The sequence below is a fragment of the Podarcis gaigeae genome (assembly GCF_964106915.1).
Source record: "Podarcis gaigeae genome assembly, chromosome: 12".
Lineage (NCBI taxonomy): Eukaryota > Metazoa > Chordata > Lepidosauria > Squamata > Lacertidae > Podarcis > Podarcis gaigeae.
In genome coordinates this window covers 5,977,319-6,003,151 of record NC_139688.1, presented here as the reverse complement: position 1 = coordinate 6,003,151, position 25,833 = coordinate 5,977,319, and the positions used below count along the sequence as shown (strand labels likewise).

General features: G+C 44.6%; 1 long non-coding RNA gene across 1 annotated transcript in view; it reads left to right on the top strand.

Moving 5' to 3' along the window:
- LOC310827918 overlaps positions 1–25,833 on the top strand; it is a 211,989-nt gene that overhangs the window by 175,899 nt on the left and 10,257 nt on the right. The window lies entirely within an intron of this gene.

Genomic DNA, 25,833 nt, shown 5'->3' with positions numbered 1-25,833 from the left:
CAAGCTGGCCGGTGCCAGCTCATTAGCAGGTCAATGGGCTCCGTTGCCCCAGCCCTCGTTGAAAAGCCCATTAATAAGAACAAAGGCAGCGGGAAAGTTAACTAGACGGGAAGCGCCACTGGAGAGTGCAGGGTAAGAGGTTTCCAGGAACACACTTAATGGGCTTAAGTGTTTTCAGGGGTGAGCAAACCAAGGTCACCTCTGTTGCTTGCTAATTTTTCGTGTCCTCTTGACCGTGGCTGATATCAAGCCAGGTAGGAGAGACGAGGATCAAAGGGAAAGGTCTCAAAGGGAGTGGAAGCGTGGGGCATATTTAATACACCATATTTTTTTCCTTGCCAACAAAGGTCCGTATAGTAAAAGCTATGGTTTTCCCAGTTGTGATGTATGGAAGTGAGAGCTGGACCATAAAGAAGGCTGATCGCCGAAGAATGGATGCTTTTGAATTCTGGTGCTGGAGGAGACTCTTGAGAGTCCCATGGACTGCAAGAAGATCAAACCTCTCCATTCTGAAGGAAATCAGCCCTGAGTGCTCCCTGGAAGGACAGATCCTGAAGCTGAGGCTCCAAGACTTTGGCCACCTCATGAGAAGAGAAGACTCCCTGGAAAAAGACCCTGATGTTGGGAAAGATGGAGGGCACAAGGAGAAGGGGAGGACAGAGGACGAGGTGGTTGGACAGTGTTCTCGAAGCTACCAGCATGAGTTTGACCAAACTGTGGGAGGCAGTGGAAGACAGGAGTGCCTGGTGTGCTCTGGTCCAGGGGGTCACAAAGAGTTGGACACAACTAAACAACAACAAGAGAAGGGAAGTCTGGGAGCAGCTAACACACAGACTGATGCTGGCTTTACAACACCACAACTGATGAGCTGAGTTGCCTTCATGTTTTGTAACCTGGGTATTTTCCAGGCTCAACCTACCCAGCTCCTTCAACCGTTCCTCATAAGGCTTAGTTTCCAGACCCTTGAGCATCTTGGTCGCCCTCCTCTGCACACCTTCCAGCTTGTCAACACCCTTTTTAAATCATGGTGCCACAATTTAACACAGTATTCCAGGCGTGTTCTGACCAAAGCAGAATAGACTATGGACTATGACTTCCCTTGATGTGGACACTTAGACTTCTGTTGATACAGCCTAGAATAGCATTAGCCTTTTTTGCGGCTGCATCATGCTGCTGACTCATGTTGCGCTTATGCTCCACCAAGACCCCGAGTGTACTACTTTTCATCTTTTCACGTGTACTACTAGCAAGCCAGGTGCCCCTCAACTTATATTTGTGCAGTTTCTGATGTCCCTACGCTGGGTTTCATCCTCTGAGCACCAGCCATGCTGCTCTTACACGGAAAAATACGGTGGAAGAGCAGCATGGCTGGTGCTCAGAGGATGAAACCCAGCGTAGGGACATTTTATTATTATTTTAAAGCATAGTTAAATATTGGGGGGAGCCGCAAGCAGGAGATTGTAAGCGGTGATTGGGCGGGTGATTTGTGGCTGCGGCAAGGCCTGCTGGTGATTGGCTGCTGCTGCTGCAAGTGGGTGGGCGATTGGTGGCTGATGGCGGTGAGCGGGCAGACGATTGGTGGCTTTTGTGAGGCATGCGATTGGCAGTGGCAATCTCTGGGCAATCTCCTCCCACCATTTCCTTAATTTGGAGTCCCCCAAAATAGGGGTCGTCTTATACACAGGGAGGTGTTATACACGGGAAAATTTGTTGTTGTTCTTTAGTCGTTTAGTCGTGTCCGATTCTTTGTGGCCCTCTGGACCACATGGACAGGAGGGGACCTAAGATGTATCAGTCTAAACTAGGGAGGTCAGCACAGAGACCAAAGGTAGTCTGGAAAGTCCCTTTTATTCCAATCTGTTTCAGCCTCATGCAAACCCCTTTCTGCAAGCTGGCTTGCATCCAAACTTCCAACTTGGTGGGAACTGCAGGGAGTGAATTTGCAGTCAGGTCTTGTTTGAGGGACGCGGGTGGCGCTGTGGGTTAAACCACAGAACCTAGGGCTTGACGATCAGAAGGTCGGCGGTTCGAATCCCCGCGCCGGGGTGAGCTCCTGTTGCTCGATCCCTGCTCCTGCCAACCTAGCAGTTCGAAAGCACGTCAAAGTGCAAGTAGATAAATAGGTACCACTCCGGCGGGAAGGTAAACGGCATTTCCGTGCGCTGCTCTGGTTCGCCAAAAGCGGCTTAGTCATGCTGGACACATGACCCGGAAGCTGTACGCCGGCTCCCTCAGCCAATAAAGCGAGATGAGGGCCGCAACCCCAGAGTCGCCCATGACTGGACCTAATGGTCAGGGGTCCCTTTACCTTTGCCTTCTTTGAGGGCATCCCATAGGCCAGGGGTCAGCAAACTTTTTCAGCAGGGGGCTGGTCCACTGTCCCTCAGACCTTGTGGGGGACCGGACTATATTTGGGTGAAAAAATGAACCAATTCCTGTGCCCCACAAATAACCTAGAGATGCATTTTAAAGAAAAGGACACATTCTACTCATGTAAAAACACGCTGATTGCCGGACCATCCATGGGCTGGATTTAGAAGGCGATTGGGCCGGATACGGCCCCCGGACCTTAGGTTGCCTATCCATGCCATAGGCCTCTGGTGGGTCACTGTGAGAACAGGACACTGGACTAGATGGGGCTTTTCTGAGGTCATTTGCAGAGCTGGTTGGAAAAGATCCCGCTCAGACAGGGACGACCAGCTCTGCCTGCCCCCCTTTCCCCTCCCCGACCCCCTGCCCCACTCCTCCTCTGCCCGGTCCACTAATGTCACAGTCTGAAGGGCTTTAAAATAAAACAGGTCACACAAAAATGCGATGACTTGTCAAAAATGCAGCCGGCAAGGTGTTTAAGGCATGAATTTCCTCTTAATGAAGGCTCGCAGAGGGAATATTGCCTTCGGCTGGGAGAGCTGGCGATGACGTCGCCGGGATTTATGACTGTCCCCAAGCAATCTCTGGAGGGCATCGGGGCTGGAGGTGGGCAGGATGGAGAAGGTGGGGGAGGGAGGGATGGAGGAGGGGGAAAGGTTCAGAGCACAGGGGAAGGGCTGTGTTAAATTGCAGCCCCTTCCACAGACAGGGAACAGCTTGAATTGTGTAACACACCTGCCAAGAGTTCAGGTGACCCATCTTTGAGGGTGTGTGACATAGGGAGGGTCCCATCAGGGGCTGGTATTACACCTAAACACTTTTGGCCTTTAGCTTAAACATGTATAAATTATTTCCTTTAGTCTTCCAGATTACTGTTTCTACATCTTTCTTCTTCTTCTTCTTCTTCTTCTTCTTCTTCTTCTTCTTCTTCTCCTCCTCCTCCCCCTCCTCTTCCTCGTCCTCTTCCTCTTCTTCTTTGTCCTTTGGTTATTTCAGTTCCAACCTGTCGCTGTACCGGGACTAAGTATGTTGTGTTTGTTATTACAGATTTCTTATCTGTCTGAGAAAATTTCAATTATTTTTTTTTAATAAAAAAAATCCAAGAGAATTCAGGTGATCTGTCAGTGAGGGTTTGGGAAATAGGACACTGCCTTTTACAAAGGTCTCCTCCGCGCGTACCTTAGAAAGCGCTATGGGAACACTCTAAGAGAATCCTGGAAACTGTAGTTTGCAAGGATGCTGAGAGTTTGGTAGGAGATCCCTAGTCCCCTTACGGAGCTAAAACTCCCAGAGTTCCCTGTGAAGATGGATGGACTGTTCAACTACTCTGGAAATTGTAACTCTGGGACGGGAATTGGGGCCTCCTAACGACTCCCAGAATTCTTTGGGGGAAGCCATGACAGTTTAAAGTGGTAGCACAATGCTTTAAACGTATGGTATGAATGTGGCCTGCGTCACATTGGCATTGTAGGGGAGGATATTAATAGACAGGATAGCAAATTGTTTTTATACGCAACAATGGCAGCAAGAATATTATTGGCACAGAAATGGAAGCAAGAAGAACTACCAATGAAAGGAGAGAGGCAAATGAAATTAATGGACTATGCAGAATTAGATAAGATGACAGGAAGGATCTGAAAACTGCGGTACCAGAGATACTTAGAGGAGTGGAGTAAATATTTGAACTATTTGAAAAGCAATTGTAATAAATAGATTGCGCTAGTAGGATTGCAAGAAGTTCTGTATTGCAAGAAATATTGCAATGAAGATTACGACAAGAGTTATAAGTTAAGGACGATTAAAAGCAATAGAGAAATTAAGAAATGTAGACTAAGTGATAAAGATCGAAAAATCTTCAGAGGTGGTTGATGGAAGTCCAAAATATTGTATAAGATAAGAAAGTATGTTAAATGATTGTTGGAAATGCCTTGAGTGCTGTTGCCTCAAGGCCGAGTGTGTCTTTGAGCTCCAAACAATGCATATTCCTTGCCTGGACAGAGGTGGTGTTTGTGTAGAAATCCCCTTGACTTCCATGGGCATGAGAGTCCCTTTCCTTGCTCCGCCCACTTTCGCCTCTGGCTCCACCCACCACTACTGCATGGCCCCTGCAAAGCTCCTCAGGGGAGAGCATGGATCTCATCTGACAAAGGATCCCCCCTCATTGTAAACAATACCGATCCAGTTGGACCAATGGGAGCAGGAACTACCCAACACCCCCCAATTTCCAGGACCTCTTACAGGCTCCCAAATATTTTAGGACAGGCACGGGGAACCTCTGACCCTCCAGCTATAACTTCCACCATCCCTTGCCATCAGCTATACTTGCTGGGAGCTGTGGGAGTTATAGTTCAGCTACATCCAATGGTCCAAAGGTCCCTGACACCTGTTTTCAGCCCAGTCCTACTAACAAGGCGAAGTTCTCCGTCAACAAACGTAGCAAATAAATAGTTTTTCTTGGATCTGGGTACAGCGAAGAAAGTGCCAGCACACAGATTCCATCCCCGCCCCCCGCCCCCACTGAATATTGTTATTTTTCTCGCTCGCTCTCCCTCTGCTCCCCCACCTCCAATCATCCGAGATCTTGTCTTCCCCGGTCAATCTGAGAGCAGCTGACCTTTCCCTACATGAAAGAATAAACATTTAATTTGCACCGCAGGTTGCGGCGGAAGAATGCTAATCCGGTTAGGTCTGTGACAGCAGAAATGGAGCCTAGTGCCTGCTCTTCCACAATTACCTGCTGGCCTAATAATAATAATAATAATAATAATAATAATAATAATAATAATTTATTTATACCCACCCATCTGGCTGGGTTTCCTCAGCCACTCTGGGCAGCTTCCAACAAAACATTAAAAATACAATCAAACGTCAAACATTAAAAACTTCCCTAAACAGGGCTGCCTTCAGATGTCTTCTAAAGGTCAGAGAGTTGTTTATTTCCTTGACATCTAATGGGAGGGCGTTCCACAGGGCGGGTGCCACTACCGAGAAGGCCCTCTGCCTGTTTCCCTGTAACCTCACTTCTCGCAGTGAAGGAACTGCCAGAAGGCCCTCGGAGCTGGACCTCAGTGTCTGGGCAGAATGATGGAGGTGGAGATGCTCCTTCAGGTATACTGGGCCGAGGTGAGGATAACTCAGTTGCGTCGCCCAATGGAGTTGAAGGTCGTGAGGAAAGAGGAGGGCAAGAAGAAAAGCGAGAGGTCAGTCCATCATCCAGCAAACTGCCTTTAAAGTTCAAAATGATCTTGGTGGTGAGAAAGGTTGAGGGCGGCCTAGGATGTGGTTGGTTGTCTTCGGTTGGCTGTAGTGAGATTTGCTTTTGTGTGAGTGGTGTGTATGTGCGTATTTTTAAATCAGGTTAGCCAGATTGATTCGTATGTTGTCGGTGGATTCTTGTTGTCATCTTGTTGGGCTGTGTATGTGATAAATGGGAGCCATACTGGGGTGAAGGCATCTTCATCTATTTATCCCCGTGTCAGTTTCAGTTTGTTGGTTAGTTCTTCTAACAGGGCCAGAAAAAGGAATTGTTAAAGGAAACCAGGGAAGGGCAGTGGGTAGTCAAGGGATTCTGAGAATCCCAAACGTAAAGGTGAATGATATGTTTAAATGGAAACTTGTTACGTAAAAACTAATATACAGTCATACCTCATGTTACGTTTGCTTCAGGTTGAGCATTTTCAGGTGGCGTCCCGCGGCGACCCAGAAGTACCGGAAAGGATTATTTCTGGGTTTCGCCACTCGCGCATGCGCAGATGCCCAAAATAAGATCACACGTATGCGCAGAAGCGGTGAATTGCAATCCGTGCACGTGCAGATGCGGGTTGTGTTCCTTTCAGGTTGTGAACGGACCTCCGGAACGGATCCCGTTCGCAACCAGAGGCCTCGGGTTAAGTACTTAATTCGTTCCGGAGGTCCGTTCTTAACCTTAACTGTTCTTAACCTGAGATAACACTTTAGCTAATGGGGCCTCCCGCTGCCACCGTGCAATTTCTGTTCTCATCCTGAAGCAAAGTTCTTAACCTGAGGTACTATTTCTGGGTTAGGGGAGTCTTTAAAAACACACACAAAATGAATTGGACTCCTTGGCAGGTTTGAATAAACATACACAAATATTATTGTTAACATAATAGATAGATAATTTAAGGATCTTTACAATTTTATAAGATGCAGAGAATAATATGTGTTGAAAAACCGGAGAGAGGAGTTGAGGGAAGTCTGGGGGGTGGTTGGGAGGGAGGGGTTTTTTGGAGAATGGGGAGGGGAAAAAACAGGGGGCGATGAAGATTATATGTTTTTAATAATTTGTGATGTTGAAATTCTAATAAAAACTATTTTTAAAAAAAGACTTTTGCAGGACTTTCCTTTTTATACACCTGCCCTCGGTTGAGAAAGTTCATGTCGCTGGTGGGTGGGTGGGGAATGACTGGCGCTGGAGTGCCTCAGCTGTCAAAGCCCCCCCGCCCCCGCCCCTGGATCGGTGTTTGCTTACCCGGGGCCCGTTGCCGTGGAAACGGCTCCAAAGCAAACAGCATCACATCGCACGCGGTGAAAAGGGAAGACATCCTCGGCGTGACAGAGTTGGCAGCGGTTCCACGGCTGCTGCGGTGGGTGGGCAACGCTCAAGAGACGGATGCAGAACTCCTCACCCCTCAACACCCCCCTTTCCTATGGGGTCAGGCCAACGCGGGCTCCTTGGAATCAGGGCGAGGCACGAGGTGTTTCTGAGATTGCAAAAATAGGACAGAACTGTGCGCAGAAAAATGTGTACATGCACACCGAAATGCTGGTGAATTGTCACAAGGACTTTTAGCTTGGGGTTGGTTCCCCCCCCCCGATGTTTGGGGGGGGAATGTTTTTAATGGTTTGAACTGCATTCGCAGCCCTTTCGATATTGCAATTCTAAATAAATTTAAATAAATTGCAACGGCTTAATTACTTATCTCGCCTTTTTTCCCAGACAGGGACTGGGTAAACCACTTTGTGATGGGTTTGGGTTTTTTTGTACCGAAAAGCAGGCTGGAAGTTCCAAAAAAGAAAGGAAGGAAGGAAGGAAGGAAGGAAGGAAGGAAGGAAGGAAGGGAGAAAAAAAGACGAAAAGAAAAGAAAAGAAAAGAAAAGAAAAGAAAAGAAAAGAAAAGAAAAGAAAAGAAAAGAAAAGAAAGTGGTACCTCGGGTTACATACGCTTCAGGTTACATACGCTTCAGGTTACATACGCTTCAGGTTACAGACTCCGCTAACCCAGAAATAGTACCTTGGGTTAAGAACTTTGCTTCAGGATGAGAACAGAAATCGTGCAGCGGTTGCGCGGAGGCAGCAGGAATCCCCATTAGCTAAAGTGGTGCTTCAGGTTAAGAACAGTTTCTTAACCTCTGGAATGAATTAAGTACGTAACCCGAGGTACCACTGTAAAATAAATAAAATAAAATACTTTCAGTCTAGTTCCAGCCTGAATCTGCAAGTTTTCTCATGTTTGAAATGCCAGGCTGATGGATGTGTCTTGTTTGTTTGTTTATCTGCAGAATGGATGCTGTCGAAAAGTGATGTTGGAAATGGCTTATTCAAGTAGGGTTGCCAAATACCAGGCTCTTGTGCTATGAATAGTAGCTGGATCTGCAGATCTCAGCAGGTGAAGCTTCTCAAGACATATAGGTAAACTGAGGGCATTTTCAGAGGTTATCAATTCTCTCCAGGACACGAAAACAGAACCTTTCCCCCTGCCCCCCCCCGGGATCAACTTTTGATTAAAGGCACAGGAGCTGGGTGGGATCATAAATGTTGGACACCCAAATTCAGAGCTAGAGGATGAACCTGAGGCAGTGCTTCACCCCAGAATCTATTTGACCAGATGCAGCTTTGGAATAGAATGCCTCTGAGCATAAACAGAGTGTGTCTCGCTACTGAATAACTGGTATGTCCCTACTCATCTGGCTTCACAGGGCAAAGGCAACTTCAGGGAAGAGAGGGTTGTGTGTTGAGACCCCGCAACAACGCCCTCGTAAGGAATAAGACACCAGGACACAGATATTATATTAGATATTAGATGGGTGACACCTGGCTTGAGAGCAGTACATGTGAAAAGGATCTAGGAGTCTTGGTTGACCACAAACTTGACATGAGCCAACAGTGTGACACGGCAGCTAAAAAAGCCAATGCAATTCTGGGCTACATCAATAGGAGTATAGCATCTAGATCAAGGGAAGTAATAGAGCCACTGTATTCTACTCTGGTCAGACCTCACCTGGAGTACTGTGTCCAGTTCTGGGCACCACAGTTCAAGAAGGACACTGACAAACTGGAACGTGTCCAGAGGAGGGCAACCAAAATGGTCAAAGGCCTGGAAACGATGCCTTATGAGGAATGGCTAAGGGAGCTGGGCATGTTTAGCCTGGAGAAGAGGAGGTTAAGGGGTGATATGATAGCCATGTTCCAATATATAAAAGGATGTCACATAGAGGAGGGAGAAAGGTTGTTTTCTGCTGCTCCAGAGAAGCGGACACGGAGCAATGGTTCCAAACTACAAGAAAGAAGATTCCACCTAAACATTAGGAAGAACTTCCTGACAGTAAGAGCTGTTTGACAGTGGAATTTGCTGCCAAGGAGTGTGGTGGAGTCTCCTTCTTTGGAGGTCTTTAAGCAGAGGCTTGACAACCATATGTCAGGAGTGCTCTGATGGTGTTTTCTGCTTGGCAGGGGGTTGGACTCGATGGCCCTTGTGGTCTCTTCCAACTCTATGATTCTATGATTATGTTAATGTTACTGGGCAAAATTTGGCCACAACTTTATCGATTACAGACTGTGAGCGTTATTGGCTTAGGCATTGAATGGACCCGACTATATTTGACTCCTACCCGTTGCGCAGGAAGTCCGGTAAGGGTAAATCACCAGAAAGGGGAGCCCCATCAATGCAGACCAACTCAAGCTCCCCCAGATGTTCCCGTTGGGGGCATGTCATAGCCCGTCCAATGCCCCCTGAACCAGCCGATTTTTGGAAGGTAAATTAGCAGCAGGCAATATCCCAAGTGTTGGCGAGTAGCCCCAATCTGCAAGGCAACCAAAAAGAAAGTAAACCCAGGAGCGAGGTCCTCGAAGTCCTTATAGTTTAAAGCAGCGAGCCAAGAGGAAGCCCTCTGGCTCGCGCCACTGCTTAAATGTTCCCGGCCACGCCCCCGCAACCGCCTGATTGGCCGGCTGGTGATGATGTGGTCAGGATCCCCCAGCCCCTGGAGGAGAGGAGGTGGCCATGCGGTCCACCGCAAATCCTCCCCACAGGTAAGTGGAGCGGATTTTTCAATGGCTATAAGTGAAAGCTGGACCATAAAGAAGGCTGATCGCCGAAGAATTGATGCTTTGGAATTCTGGTGCTGGAGGAGACTCTGGAGAGTCCCATGGACTGCAAGAAGATCAGATCTCTCCATTCTGAAGGAAATCAGCCCTGAGTGCTCACTGGAAGGACAGGTCCTGAAGCTGAGGCTCCAAGACTTTGGCCAGCTCATGAGAAGAGAAGACTCCCTGGAAAAGACCCTCATGTTGGGAAAGATGGAGGGCACAAGGAGAAAGGGACGGCAGAGGATGAGATGGTTGGACAGTGTTCTGGAAGCTACCAGCATGAGTTTGACCAAACTGCAGGAGGCGGTGGAAGACAGGAGTGCCTGGCGTGCTCTGGTCCAGGGGGTCACGAAGAGTCGGACACGAATAAACGACTGAACAACAACAACTAGCCAGGATGGCTGTTGTCTGCCTCCATAGTTGGAAGCAGCAATGCTTCTGAACACCAGTTGCTGGAAACCACAGGCAGGGAGGAGGCCCGTTCACTGATTCTGAAAATTCTGAACCCCAAATTCACCATCAGATCACATAGCATGTCCATGGCTACAGCCTGCACCAAAAAAATCACACATCCACTGTTTCGTGGGGCCGCAATGGCGCAAAAACGTGATTACAAAGCACGGATCCACATGGATTCTCAGGATTTTTGTATTGGGCCCAAAAACACTGTCAGATCACATGTTTGTGGCCACAGCATGAACCACAAAAATCATACATCCACTGTTTCGTTCAGAATATTTCCCCCCCCCCTTGTTTTCCTCCTCTAAAAACTAGGTGCGTCTTATGGAGCGAAAAATATGGAACCCTTAAAACCATCTCACAATTCTTTCACATTTTGTTTTTTAAAAAATAATATTTATTGCTTTTCCAACAAATTAAACATTACAGACATTACAAAACAAAATAGACAATACAATACAATACAATACAATACAATACAATACAATACAATACAGAAACAACACTAACATATTAAACTAACGCAACAAAATAAAAACAATTTACAACACATCATACAATTTCATCATCCTATCCTTCATTCGCTTATTTCAACGACCTCCTCACACCCTCCTTTTTGTATTCCACTTCTGTTAATTGTTTCAGCAATTCCTTTCCATCTTCCTCTGTTTTCTATCCTATAATTATCTTAACATATTATAACCTTATTTTTTCTTTTAATACTCTAATAATCTATTTATACTTAATTCCTTATAACATTTCTACTAAAGCCATATAACTTCATTCCCACATTTTTCTAACATTCATTTCTGTAAATAGTCTTTAAACTTTTTCCAATCTTCTTCCACCGACTCTTCTCCCTGGTCTCGGAGTCTTGAATCAGTGAATGGCAGGCAGGCAGCTGCAGAAACCCGGGAGGCAGAAAATAACTTTCGAGGCTGTGAAATAGTGAGCCCACACACTCGGGGGGGGGGGGGAGCCTGCAGACAATGAGCCAAAGTCCCGGTGAGAACAGGGGGCCATTGGCCTCATCCAGCAGGCTCTTTTTGTGTTCTAAAATGACAGCTTCACTAAACCCCTCACCCCACTTTCCAGAAATTAAACCCTACAGACATAACCATAACAAAAGCACTTCGGTGTGTTTCGTTTCTTTAGACAAATTGGTCGATTTCTTGCACAGAGCCAAGATGAATTTTCAAGCATCTCGTTGGCTGTGATTAATAGCATTTAGGGGAATCTGAAGTAGATATACAGCTTGTATGTAGGAATCTCATACTGACCATAAATAATGAAATAGAGGTTGTTGATTTAAACATTGAATAAAGAAAGCAATACCGTGCTGAAGAGATCCCATTTATTTACTTTTTAGAAGAAAATAACATAAAGACCTTACCGTGGGCACAGAATCCGTTCTGAGCGCTTGGTTGTATTGATGTCTCTGCCTTTACTAAACTAGAAGCCAAATTAGGTAAAAGAGAACATTGTAGTGGGTTTTTTTTTCCAAAGGAATACATTAATTGATTCATCTCCACACGAAGTTGAAATTTACTAATTAATTCTTCCACATAAAGGAAATTGGCTCTTTCCAAACCCCCTTTTCCCCTGCTTGCTTGTTATATTTATATTCCGTTCTTCACCTGGAAAAAAAATCCCACAGCGGTTCTTAAATATAGAGTGAACACAGATACATGCCCCCCTCTTTACAGTACATTTAAAGCAGTACCTTACCACTTTATGGTCAAAATTATGGAATGATGGAATAAAATTTACGGCAAGTGTTGCAATTAGAGAAAATTTAGAAAAGATGATATATAGGTGGTATATAACACCAGTAAAATTAGGAAAGATGTATAAAACAGGAAACAAGGCCTGCTGGAAGTGCAAAATAAAAGAAGGCAACTTCCTTCATATGTGGTGGACATGTGAGGAAGTGAAGAAATTCTGGGATCTGATCTATAATGAGTTAAAAAAAATATTCAAATACACTTTCCCTAAAAGACCAGAGGCCTTCTTATTAGGGATTATTGGGGATGAAATTAGAAAAGAAGACAAAACTTTGTTTCAATACTCGACAGCAGCAGCCAGAATACTAATTGCACAAAATTGGAAAAGTAGAAATATACCAACGGTGAAGGATTGGCAATCAAAATTATTTGAATTTGTTGAATTGGCAAAAATGACGCAAAAAATTAGAAACCAAAAAAATACAAAGTTTATTGATGATTGGAATGAATTTATGGCATATATTGAAGGAAATTATAGAAACTTAACAACTATAGCAGGTCTGTTATAAAAATTACGATGTATAACCCAGTAACAATACCAGCTGCAGAAAATGGAGGTTTTAATTAAGAAACCCGAATCCAGCAGGGAGGAAGTCAATTTGTATGTCTGAAACGGTTTTTGTCATGTGTGCCTGTTTTGTTTTGTTTTCTTTGTTTTTTTTTGTTTTTTTTATTTGTCTAATGTTTTTTGTCTGTTGTAAATGAAATTCAATAAAGAGAATATATATATATACGAAAGCAAATATATATATATATATATATATATATATGCAGGTTTTGGTGTCCTCGGGTGTCTTCCCGTGTAAAAGTTGGGGTGTCTAGGCGACGTTTCGACGAGGTCTCACTCGTCATCTTCAGGCTGGTGCTTTCGGCTTCTTGTTACTGGAACAGAGCGGGATCTCAATGTTTGAGTTCCTATAACAAAGTTCAAGAGGTCAAGACACAAAGACTTTAGCAACTAATCCACACCTAATGACCCACCTAAGTGGTACTCAGGATATCACTCAAGAAATCACTCAAGGTATCTCTCAAGTAATTAAGGAACAAAAGAAGAAAAGGCACACTAGCCTGGGAACTTCCTCTCTGCCCAGAACATTGGAGGCTAGACACCACACCCCCTCTACAGTATTTATAGGAACTCAAACATTGAGATCCCGCTCTGTTCCAGTAACAAGAAGCCGAAAGCACCAGCCTGAAGATGACGAGTGAGACCTCGTCGAAACGTCGCCTAGACACCCCAACTTTTACACGGGAAGACACCCGAGGACACCAAAACCTGCATTCCTGTACCCGTGAAAATCTACGAAAGCATATATATATATATATATATATATATATAAAGCAGTACCTTACCACTTTAAACAATTCCTGCGAAGGAGAAGAGGGGTTGGTTGGGAATTGTAGCTCTGGGAGAAGGACGTGGGTGGCGCTGTGGGTTAAGCCACAGAGCCTAGGACTTGCCGATCAGAAGGTCGGCGGTTCGAATCCCTGTGACAGGGTGAGCTCCCGTTGCTTGGTCCCTGCCCCTGCCAACCTAGCAGTTCGAAAGCACGTCAAAGTGCATGTAGATAAATAGGTACCACTCCAGCGGGAAGGTAAACGGCGTTTCTGTGCGCTGCTCTGGTTTGCCAGAAGCGGCTTAGTCATGCTGACCACATGACCCGGAAGCTGTACGCCAGCTCCCTCGGCCAATAAAGCGAGATGAGCGCCACAACCCCAGAGTCGGCCACGACTGGACCTAATGGTCAGGGGTCCCTTTACCTTTACCTAACAACTCCCAGCCCCCTTTACAAACTACAGCTCCCAGAATTCTCTGGGAGGGGGAGCCATGGCTGCTTAAAGTGGTATGATAGGCTTCCTGGAACAAAACCATTTTCAGCAGGTGCCAAAAGCAGTACAGCAGTGGCAGTCTCTTAATATCAATGGGCAGGGAGTTTCAAAGTGTAAATGCTGCCACACTAAAAAGACTGATTCCTTGCAGGTGTGGAATGAAAAGTGGGGTGGGTTTTTGGAAGATGCCTGTGCATGAATTTGTTTTATGGGTGTAGATCAGTGCATGCTAACCAACACACAGTCTTCACAGTAAGGCTCTGTTCTGATAGTCTGATGACCAGTACTACCAACTTGTACTACCAACCTTACTGTGAAACATGGACCACTTATAAACGCCATCTCCAACTCCTCGAAAGATTCCATCGAACGGTGTCTCTGAAAAATTTTACACATCACTTGGGAAGACAGGCGAACTAATACCAGTGTACTGGAAGAAGCAAAGATCACCAGTGTGGAAGCAAGGATTCTTCAACATCAGCTTCGTTGGACTGGTCATGTTGTGCGGATGCCTGATTGTCGTCTTCCAAAACAACTACTCTATTCCCAACTTAAAAATGGAAAGCCTAATGCTGGTGGTCAACAAAAGAGGTTTAAAGACTGTCTCAAGGCAAATCTTTAAAAATGTAGTATAAACACCAACTATTGGGAAACACTGGCCTGCGAGTGCTCTGGTTGGAGAACAGCCTTTACCAAAGGTTTCATGGGCTTTGAAGACACTCGAACTCAGGACGCAAGGGAGAAACGTGCTAGGAGGAAGGCACGCTTGGCAAATCCACACTGTGATCAACTCCCGCCCGGAACCAATGTCCCCACTGTGGAAGGATGTGTGGGTCCAGAACTGGCCTCCACAGTCACTTACGGACTCACTGTTAAAACCGTGCTTATCTTACTCGGCTTCAAGTGATCGCAGAAGAAGAAGAAGAAGAAGAAGAAGAAGAAGAAGAAGAAGAAGAAGAGGAAGTGAAAACTTTGTTGCATTTGTAAAGGCGCCAGTTTTGCATATCCAAGTGGTTAGATGTGTATATGTTTGTGGATTGTTCATTCTGATTTGCTTGGGCAAAGCCTCTATAGCGTTAGATTTTATCTGGTCTTTATTGACCTGTATTGACTACAGTGCAAGATTCCAGTGATTTTTCTGCATTAACGGGACTCATTTTTTCCCCCTGGAGCAATTAACTCAGAAATGAATGCTAAGCTTCTGCCAGATCTCCAGAAGTAGCTTTTACATCATGTGAATGATCACAAAAACCAAGGAAATTATTAGGTGAGGAAACATCTGGAAAACAGACTAAACTAAGTGCTGTCTGAATGCAGGCTCAGGAGCTATCCGTGGTGCTAATACTCTGTACTTTCCTTGCCATATGGCAATCCAAATTATTATTTTTTTGTATTATATTTTTATTAGTTTTCAAATACAAAAACAAATTTATACATTCCATACATCTTAATTACATCTTACTTCTCTTTTTTGACTTCCCTCAATTTGTCTGCCATTCATTCCTATTGTTACTTTTTACACATTTCTGCCCTTTTAACCCTTTCCCCTCACAGAGCTTCCTTAAAGCTTACAAATGTAATTTTATTATCACTCAGTTTTTGCATATATTGGATAAACTTTTCCCAATCTTCTGTAAATCTTTGATCTCGTCGATTCCGGATCCTTCCTGTCATTCTGTCCAGTTCTGCATAATCCATCATTTTAGTTCTCCATTCTTCTATCGTAGGTAATTCCTCCTGTTTCCATTTCTGGGCCATCAATATTCTTGCTGCTGTCACTGCATATAAAAATAACTTCTTTTCTTTCTTATTTATCTCATTACCTGTAATGCCTAGTAAAAATGCTTCTGGTTTCTTAACAAATGTATATTTCAACATTTTCTTCAATTCATTATAAATCATTTCCCAAAAGCATTTTACCTTCTTACATTCCCACCACATATGAAAAAGGTATCTTCTTTTTCTTTACATTTCCAACATTTGTTACTTATCTTATACATTTTTGCTAACTTCACAGGTGTTGCATACCATCGGTACATCATTTCCATAACATTTTCTTTTATAACTGTGCATGCAGTGAATCTTAAACCATTTTTCCAAAGTTTTTCCCAATCCTCCATTTGAATATTATGCCCTATATCTTTGGCCCAGTCGATCATAACTGATTTTACCTCCTCATCCTTCGTACACCATTCCAGTAATATCTTATACATTTTTGCTAAATTCTTATAATCATTATTCAATATTTCTGTCTGAAATTTTGATTCTTTGTCAGCAAAACCCCTCTGATTTAAATCTTTTCTAAACATCTCATTAATTTGAAAATAATGCAGGCAGTCATTCACATAGTCCTTCACTTCTTCAAATGATCTCATTGTCCATTTTCCTACACTTTTACACATTAACTTCTCATATGTCACCCAACCCCCTGTCATATTGACTTTCTTCACACTTATCGCCTCCAATGGCGACAACCAATATGGAGTTTTTTGTTCCAACAAGTTTTTATATCTTTCCCACACTTCAATCAAAGACCTTCTTATAATGTGATTTTCAAAACCTTTACGTACTCGTCTCTTGTCATACCACAAATACGCGTGCCACCCAAATCTATTATCAAAACCTTCAAGATCTAATACATCCGTGTCTTCTAATTTCATCCATTCCTTCAACCAACAGAGGCAAGATGCTTCATAATACAATTTCAAGTCTGGCAGGGCGAAGCCTCCTCTTTCTTTTGCGTCCGTCAATATCTTAAATTTTATCCTCGGCTTCTTGCCCTGCCAGATATACCTTGAAATTTCTCGTTGCCAATTTTTAAAAATCGCTGCCCCTTTGATTACTGGAACTGTCTGAAACAAGAATAACATCTTCGGTAGCACATTCATTTTTATCGTTGCAATTCTTCCCCAAAATGACAATTTCATTCTTCTCCACACCTCTAAGTCCCTACTGATCTTATTCCATGTTGGAATATAATTATTCTGAAACAAGTCAATACTCCTGGGGGTTAACCAAACTCCTAAATATTTAACTTTCTTTGCCACTTCTATTTCAGTTTGCTGCTGTAATCTGTTTACATTCTCCGAATCTACATTTTTAGTAATTGCTTTAGTGTTTTTTTTTTTATTCAGAATGAATCCTGCCAACTGACCAAACTGGTCCATTTCTTTCAACACTTCTGTTACTGTGTTCATGGGATCTTCCAAAGTTAATACTAAGTCATCTGCAAAGGATTTAACCTTAAATTCTTTTCTACCCACTGTTACCCCTTTTATCTGATCATTACTTCTAATTGCCCTTAAAACACTTCCAGGACAGCATGGCAATCCAAATTAAACCCTAATGTGATGGCCTGGCCAGAGGCTGAACCGGAGGAATCCCAGCCTGCACAGGAGTCCCCGTCTCCAGGGCCGGCTGAACTGGGGCAAGGCCTAGATTCTGAAGCGCCTGCACCTGTGCCAGATCCTCAGGAGCAGGCACCAGGTGAATCCACTCTGGCTCCGGAGGTGGTTGAGGACTCAGAGCCTACAGGTGAGTCTCCCTCTGGGCCCAGTAACCCTTCAGCCTCTCCTGAACTGCAGAGGCTCAGGGCAGAGAGGCGGAGGGAACTGGGTTCTCTCAGGAGGAGTGCTCGCCTTAAGGCCAGGAGAGGCGGGTCTCCTGGGGGCCGGGACCGCCCCTGGCCTCAGAGAAGATAAAGGCCAGTCAGCCGGGTCCCAGGTTGCGGGAGCAACATCGTTGTTGAGTACCTGTTTCTGCCCGGACCCAGACCTGACCCTCCAGTGTTCCTGTCCCCGCCCGGCTTCCTGCTTCGGACCTCGCCCCGCTCCTTGTGAACTGTTTCCAGGCTAGTGACCCAGGACCAGACTTTGACTACGCCAACGGTAACCTTCCCCCTGGGACCAGCACACCTAACATTTTGCTGTTCTGTTCCTGCGACGGCAATCGCTGGGCTGTTCACGTGTTATGTTGAACAAGCATGAAGTCTCTGTACCTGCGTATAAAACATTTTGAGCTGCATGGATCGTGCATGCATACAGAAAACAGTGTAAGGGAGAATGAGTGGATGAGGCTACTGAACACATTATTATTATTATTATTATTATTATTATTATTATTATTATTATTATTATTTAAAGCTAGGTGAAAAAATGTTGCCCTAAATACTTGAATATTTGCCCCAAATTTATTAACTGCATTTAGCACTTGAACTGGTATTCGATCTCAATATTTGCTGCTTCATTACTTTGCTCAGAAAAATCCATACAGCTGGGATAGCTCAGTCGATAAAGCATGACTCTTAATCTCAGCCTTGTATCAAGAAGTTTTTAACGTTTGATGTTTTAGTTTGTTTCGATATATGCTGTGAGCCACCCAGAGTGGATCCTGAACCACAAGAAGAGAACAAGAGGAACATACATTTAGAGAAGATTGGAAAACATTTATTGAATATATGGGAAATAACTGTGTACAGCTGAAAACGCTGGCATCATTATGATAAATTCAACAGTGTAAATAAGTTTTGATGGATGTAATAATGGAATGTTGAATGGTATCATTTTTGTAAAACGTGTGGGGATTTGTAATATGTAAAATGAATCATGGAAAGAGAAGAAGGGAAGTCACTGATGTGTAAAAAGGAGTATTTTAAATTGTAAAACAGAAAATTGAATAAAAATATTTTTTAAAAAAAAAAAATAGTTCCTTCTTTTTTTGATGCAGTTGTTGTAGAGAAAGCCACTTCCGCCCCACCACGTGCACGGTGGCTGGAGCCCAGCCCCCGCGTGATTGAGGGATTCCCAGCCACGTCACCACCTGGCCAGCCAATTGGCTGGCTCTGGGGGCATGGCCTGTCCCATTTAAGGCAGGATGCGGCCGGGGATCTCCCTCTTTGCCGCTCCACAGCTGTTTGGTTTTCCCACTCTCCTACCCTTTAAGGTTCTCGTTCTTTGACCTTGCTATGGACCTCGGTTGGTTGCCGTTAAGGGGCCTGGTAGGAATTTTAGCACATGGCAAATTGGCAGCAGCCACTTGGTTTTCACCTACCTTGTAGCAAATCATCACAACTTTCTGGGTATTGGCGGTTAGGCATTGGTATTGATCTGTAGATGGAAGAGGGGAGGGAGCGCTATCACCTGCCCCGCATATAGAAGGGTAGTCCGATAAAGGATTCCGGGGGTCATGGCCCTGACCGAAGCCTGGGGAGGTGAGGGCCTAAGGCACGCCCCCTAGCGGTGACCCCCAGGGGAGTTCCTAGTTGATGTGCATCAGCAGGACTCCCCCTACTGGTGGTTAACCCTTCCCGGACTTCAAGCAGATGGGCTGGAGTCAGATATAGTTGGCTAGGACCAATGCCTAAGCCAATATCGCTCATCACCTGTAACCAATAAAGTTGTTGTCATATTTAGCCCATTGACCTTAAATAATTGTGTCATGTGTCTTCATTTCCACTGGGGGGGGGCGGGAACTCGCCATGCAACATTTGCCCACCCCCTTACACAGCACACATCATCACCTTTGTCACCACATGAAGATGCCAATGGTGGCCTTCTCCAGACCTCTGTCCACCCACCATATAGCAGAGAGGCCTCTTCAAGCTTCTCGCTCTGCTCCTTCACAGTAAGAAGACAAGAAGATCCTGCTGGATCAGGCCGATGGCCCATCTTTTCTTTTCTTTTTTTAAAAAAATAATATTTAAAGTTTTAAAGGTTACAAAAAGAAAAAGTAAAAACACCATATTAAACAAAAACAAAACAACACATCTCAATAAGGAAAAAAAGAGAAAGAAAAAGAAAAAGAAGAAAACAGAAAAAATAAAATCCATTAAAAAAAAAACACAACGAATCTTCCCATAACTTATCTTTCATTTGCTTGTTTCCTTGACCTCCTCACACCTCCCTTTTTTGTATTCTAGTTCGGTTAACTATTTCAGCAAATCCTTTCCATCTTTTCCAATTTTTGTCCTGTAATTTATCTTAATATAATGTAACTTTACTTTCCCTCCTTTCACCAATTAACAGTCTGTTTTTTCCTAATCCTTTATAACATTTCTGCTAAAACCACCTAACTTCATTCCAACATCCTTCTAACATTCATTAATTTTACAATGTTTCTGTAAATAGTCTTTAAATTTCTTCCAATCTTCCTCCACCGACTCTTCTCCCTCGTCTCGGATTCTGCCAGTCATTTCCGCCAGTTCCATGTAGTCCATCACCTTCATCTGCCATTCTTCCCGGGTGGGTAGATCTTGTGTCTTGCCAATGGCCCATCTTTTCCACCATCTTGTTCTCACAGTGGCCAACCAGGTGCCTGCGGGAAACCAGGGAGCAGGATCTGAGCACGAGAGCCTTCCCCTCTCCATTGGTTTCCAGCAACTGGAGTTCAGAAGTATTGCTTGGAGACAGAGCATAGCAATCATTAGATCTCTCCTCCATCAATTTGTCTAAAGGTAAAGGGACCCCTGACCATTAGGTCCAGTCGTGGCCAACTCTGGAGTTGCGGCGCTCATCTAGCTTTATTGGCTGAGAGAGCCGGCGTACAGCTTCTGGGTCATGTGGCCAGCATGACTAAGCCACTTCTGGCAAACCAGAGCAGCGCACGGAAACACCGTTTACCTTCCCGCTGGAGTGGTACCTATTTATCTACTTGCACTTTGACGTGCATTCGAACTGCTAGGTTGGAAGGAGCAGGGACCAAGCAACGGGAGCTCGCCCTGTCGCAGGGATTCAAACCGCCGACCTTCTGATCTTCAAGTCCTAGGCTCTGTGGTTTAACCCACAGTGCCACCTGCTTCCCATCAATTTGTCTAGTCCTCTTTTAAAGCCATCCAAGTTGTTGGGCCATCACTGCCCCCGTGGCGAGCAAGTTCCATCGTTTGACTGCATGATGCATGAAGAAGTACTTTCTTTTATCGGTCTGGACTTCAAGTCCCAGAAACACAATTTGTCACAGGCTGAGGAATAGCCACACGGTGGGCCTCTCCAGCCCTGGGTGGCCAATTGACCCATCCATCAAACGGCACTCATTCTTCATCCTACCACTGGCCGTCCACAGCCTGAAAGGGGGGAAAAGAATAATAATCTTGTTCACAGCTTGTTACTCTCTCCCTGCAGGGAGATAAGGCTGTCAAGTACCCAACCCTTCATCATAAAACTACTATCTTCTGTGTTTTTCTTGGCTGAGACTGTGTGTTCCTCCGGGGAATTGGTTTCAGCCCAGATGTTGGAATGGGAAAGGTTTGCCTCCCTACATCCTGGATGGGGAAAAAATACCATACCACCATCATTCCCACCCTTAACATTATCAGCTGCCCAGCACAACTCAGTGGTAAACCATCTGCTTTGGGTGAAAAAAGACCGAGTTTGAATCTCAACATTTCCCCAAATAATGTTTATTAGTTTTCCGGTTACACACTCCACATACACATAATGCATTTTACATATATACTTGTTCCTAAGCGCTGACTTCCCCCCTTCCTTCTTCTGGTTTTTTTATATCACGTATAATTTTATCGCATTATTTTCATCCATTTTGTATATTGTTATTCATTTTCCATATTTGTCCATAGTATAGCCATAAACAAATATATCCTCCTGTTTATACAGTTCTTGTTGTATTCATTTACAACTACTGTTAGTTATATTAATCTCCTTAAGCAGAGACATCACCTTGCCAACAAAGGTCCGTATAGTTAAAGCTATGGTTTTCCCAGTAGAGATGTATGGAAGTGAGAGCTGGACCATAAAGAAGGCTGATCGCCGAAGAATTGATGCTTTTGAATTCTGGTGCTGGAAGAGACTCCTGAGAGTCCCATGGATTGCAAGAAGATCAAACATCTCCATTCTGAAGGAAATCAGCCCTGAGTACTCACTGGAAGGACAGATCCTGAAGCTGAGGCTCCAATACTTTGGCCACCTCATGAGAAGAGAAGACTCCCTGGAAAAGACCCTGATGTTGGGAGAGATGGAGGGCGCAAGGAGAAGGGGACGACAGAGGACGAGATGGTGGGACAGTGTTCTCGAAGCTACCAGCATGAGTTTGACCAAATTGCAGGAGGCAGTGGAAGACAGGAGTGCCTGGCGTGCCCCTTAGGGTCACGAAGAGCCGGACACGACTAAACGACTAAACAACAACAACAACAACATTTTGCTTATTATTATTTCCACTTTTCTTAATCTTTCTCGTTATGAGCTTTATTTCCAATTCTACTGGTTTCACTATTTCATCTTATCTTTCCTATATACGACATAATTTTTTCCCATTCTTTTTGAAATGTTTCCTCTCCCTGTTGTCTAATTTTCCCTGTTAATTTGGCTATTTCTGCATATTCCATTACCTTCTGTCACCATTCTTCTACTAATGGTATTTGCTGTTGTTTCTCAGCATTTCCAAGTATAGCTGGGCAAGACTCCTTGACTGAAGTCCTGGAGAAGTGTTGACAGTCAATGTGGACAATGACTGAGCTAGATGGACCACCGTGAAGCTTCCAGTGTGGTGTAGTGGTTAAGAGTGATAGACTCGTAATCTGGTGAACCGGGTTCGCTTCCCCGCTCCTCCACATGCAGCTGCTGGGTGACCTTGGGCTAGTCACGCTTCTCTGAAGTCTCTTAGCCCCACTCACCTCACAGAGTGTTTGTTGTGGGGGAGGAAGGGAAAGGAGATTGTTAGCCGCTTTGAGACTCCTTCAGGTAGTGATAAGGTGGGATATCAAATCCAAACTCTTCTTCTTCTTCTTCTTTAAACAGCTCTTCATTTTCAGCCATGAGGACTAAAATCTTACAGGTTCATAATACACTGGTATCTCAGGTTACAGACGCTTCAGGTTACAGACTCCGCTAACCCAGAAATAGTACCTTGGGTTAAGAACTTTGCTTCAGGATGAGAAGAGAAATTGCGGCGCGGCAGCAGCAGGAGGCCCCATTAGCTAAAGTGGTACCTCAGGTTAAGAACAGTTTCAGGTTAAGAATGGACCTCCAGAATGAATTAAGTTCTTACTCTGAGGTACCACTGTATTTAAAGCACTATGATGAAATTTCAATCAGTTATGCCTTCGCCTGAATAATTCTGGGAGGTGCCCTTAAGGATGCTGAGACTTGCTAGGAGACCCCTATCCCCCCCCCCCACAAGCTACGATTTCCAGAGTGGTTTAACCACAAATCCCTCTTCACAGGGAACTCTGTGAGTTGCAGCTCTGAGAAGGGGACAGGGGTCTCCCAGCAGCTCTCTGCCAGCAAACTACACTTCCCAGTGTTCAAAACAGTTTTGTTTTGTTCCAGGTCATCTAAGAGAGAGAGGCACACAAACCTGTTTGAATTTCAGGCTGGTAACTGGGCTGATGAGAAAAAGCAGAACCTTCAGACCTTGTTATCTCATCACAACAACAAAGGCCGGTATCTCCTGTGAAAGTTCTCACTTGGCCTTCAACTGCAGGTGTTCCCATCAGTGAGAGCAAAGGAGGCTCCTGACAAAGTTGCCAACTGCATCTGGTCGTCAGAGGACTCCACTGAAATCCCCTGGAAGATCCAGCTGCTAAAAACAAAACAAAAAAACCCCACCTTTGTCCTCATAGGTATAAGAAATACAAATTTGTTTCCTTGTTTAGAGAGCATTCCAAATGTAGCATCACAGTCAGCTTGCCCTATACAGTGGTACCTTGGTTCTCAAACTTAATCCCTTCCGGAAGTCCGTTCCAAAACCAAGGAGCGCTTTCCCATAGAAAATAATGCAAAACGGATTAATCTGTTCCAGACTTTTTTTAAAAAAAAAACCTGAAACAGCCATTTAACATGAATTTTTCTATCTAACGAGACCATTGATCCATAAAATGAAATCAATAATCAATGTAAAGGTAAAGGTAAAGGTAAATGGACCCCTGACCATTAGGTTCAGTCGTGTCCAACTCTGGGGTTGCAGTGCTCATCTTGCTTTATTGGCCGAGGGAGCCAGTGTACAGCTTCCGGGTCATGTGGCCAGCATGACTAAGCCACTTCTGGCGAACCAGAGCAGCACATGGGAATGCTGTTTACCTTCCTGCCGGAGTGGTACCTGTTTATCTACTTGCACTTTGAGGTGCTTTCGAACTGCTAGGTTGGCAGGAGCAGGGACCGAGCAATGGGAGCTCACCCCGTCAAGGGGATTCAAACCACCGACCTTCTGATTGGGCTCTGTGGTTTACCCACAGTGCCACCTGTGTCCCTAATAATCAATATACTGTACTATAAAATAAATAAGACAATATTTTAGATGATAATTTTTTTAAAAAAAATTCTTATCTTCACTGATAGTCATTGTTTGGATGGGGGGCTTTTATCCATTTCCACAGTCACACAATCAATCAATCAATCAATCAGTGGAGTTTGTAACCTGAAGTGTCTGTAACCTGAAGTATCTGTAACCTGAGGTACCACTGTATATGGTGTGAATGTGTTCTTGCTTTTCCATCCTCTTTCCAAATCTCACTGTCTCACCCTAGAAGAGACACACGCTAAAACGCTGCTGAGGTTTCATGATCAAATTCACAAATTGATGCAGAAAGAAGAAGAAGCGAAGTTAAGACTAAGAAATTTTGAAACCGAAACGGCCAGACACTTCCACCCCTAGCTGTAAAAGGTAAAGGTAAAGGACCCCTGACAGTTAAGTCCAGTCACGAACAACTCTGGGGTTGCAGAGCTCATCTCGCTTAACTGGCCAAGGGAGCCGGCGTTTGTCCGCTTCCGCAGACAGTTTTTCCGGGTCATGTGGCCAGCATGACTAAACCGCTTCCGGCGAACCAGAGCAGTGCACGGAAACGCCATTTACCTTCCCACTGGAATGGTACCTATTTATCTACTTGCACTTTTGGCCTGTTTTCGAACTGCTAGGTTGGCAGGAGCTGGGACAGAGAACAGGAGCTCACCCCGTTGCGGGGATTCGAACTGCCAATCTCCCGATCGGCAAGCCTAAGAGGCTCAGTGGTTTAGACCACAGCGCCACCTGAGTCCCTACCCCTAGCTATAGGATCCTCTAAATGGTACATAAACACTGAAATAGCTCATCAAACCAGCCACTTAACTGAGGACTTGGCCTTTGGATGCCAAAGGAAGAAGCCCAGGGGACAAGGGCACCAGCAGCTAACATATCAGCTGTTTCCTGTTCATTGGTTTTAACTCCGCCGCTGCCGATATTCTCATCAAATGGCAAATCCTATAACCTTGCAAAATATATCAGAATTCATCTGTGTACACAGAGGGGAGATGCAAGAGGAGCGGAGTGCTGTGACCCTCGACTTGCGTTTCAGCATCAAGTGAAAATATTTAGTCTGCGACCATTTGAGAAAATATAAAAAGGGCTTGCATTCCACCAGCCTCACAGCCCACACCTCCCAGACATTCTCTGGCTTTTGGCCAAGGCTCATGCCCTGCTCCCTTCCCACCCCTTTTGGCTGTCCTTTGCATCTCTCTCTCTCTCTTCCAATTCTCAGAAAAATCCGAAAGGGAAATGATGGATATATCAGGAAGGGAGCAACGCACCATAGAAAGTAGGCCCGATCTGGCTGTACATGCGAAACCCAGCAAATTGCATTTAGGTTCTGAAGATTTTTGTTGTTGTTGTTCAACACAAAAATGCAGGGTTCCCTTGCTCCTTGATTGACACCTCCCTTTTGCACACAGATGGTGCTGTTTTGGCATCATAAGGAACGGCACTCACCGCCTGAAGATCAGAAACAGAAGGATACGATACAATAATCTTTATTGGCATTGTCTCATAGAGAACAACGAAATTGAGAAATCTACATAAGACATTCAACACCCAACAAGCCTGCTATCCCAGCTATCCCAAACTGGTTAGCACCCTAAAAACTCTGATACCCCATTTTTAAATACAATATATTCCCATAGAAACTCCTTACACTGCGTTTAATACCAGAATCGCATTTGAGTAGAAACTGTTTCTCAGGCGGCTAGTCCTAGTCTTTATAACCCTGGACCTTCTTCCAGAAGGCAGAAGCTGAGAGAGATCGTTTCCGGGGTGCACACTATCCTGCGCTATCTCTGCAGCTTTCTTATGGCACCCGAAAGTGTA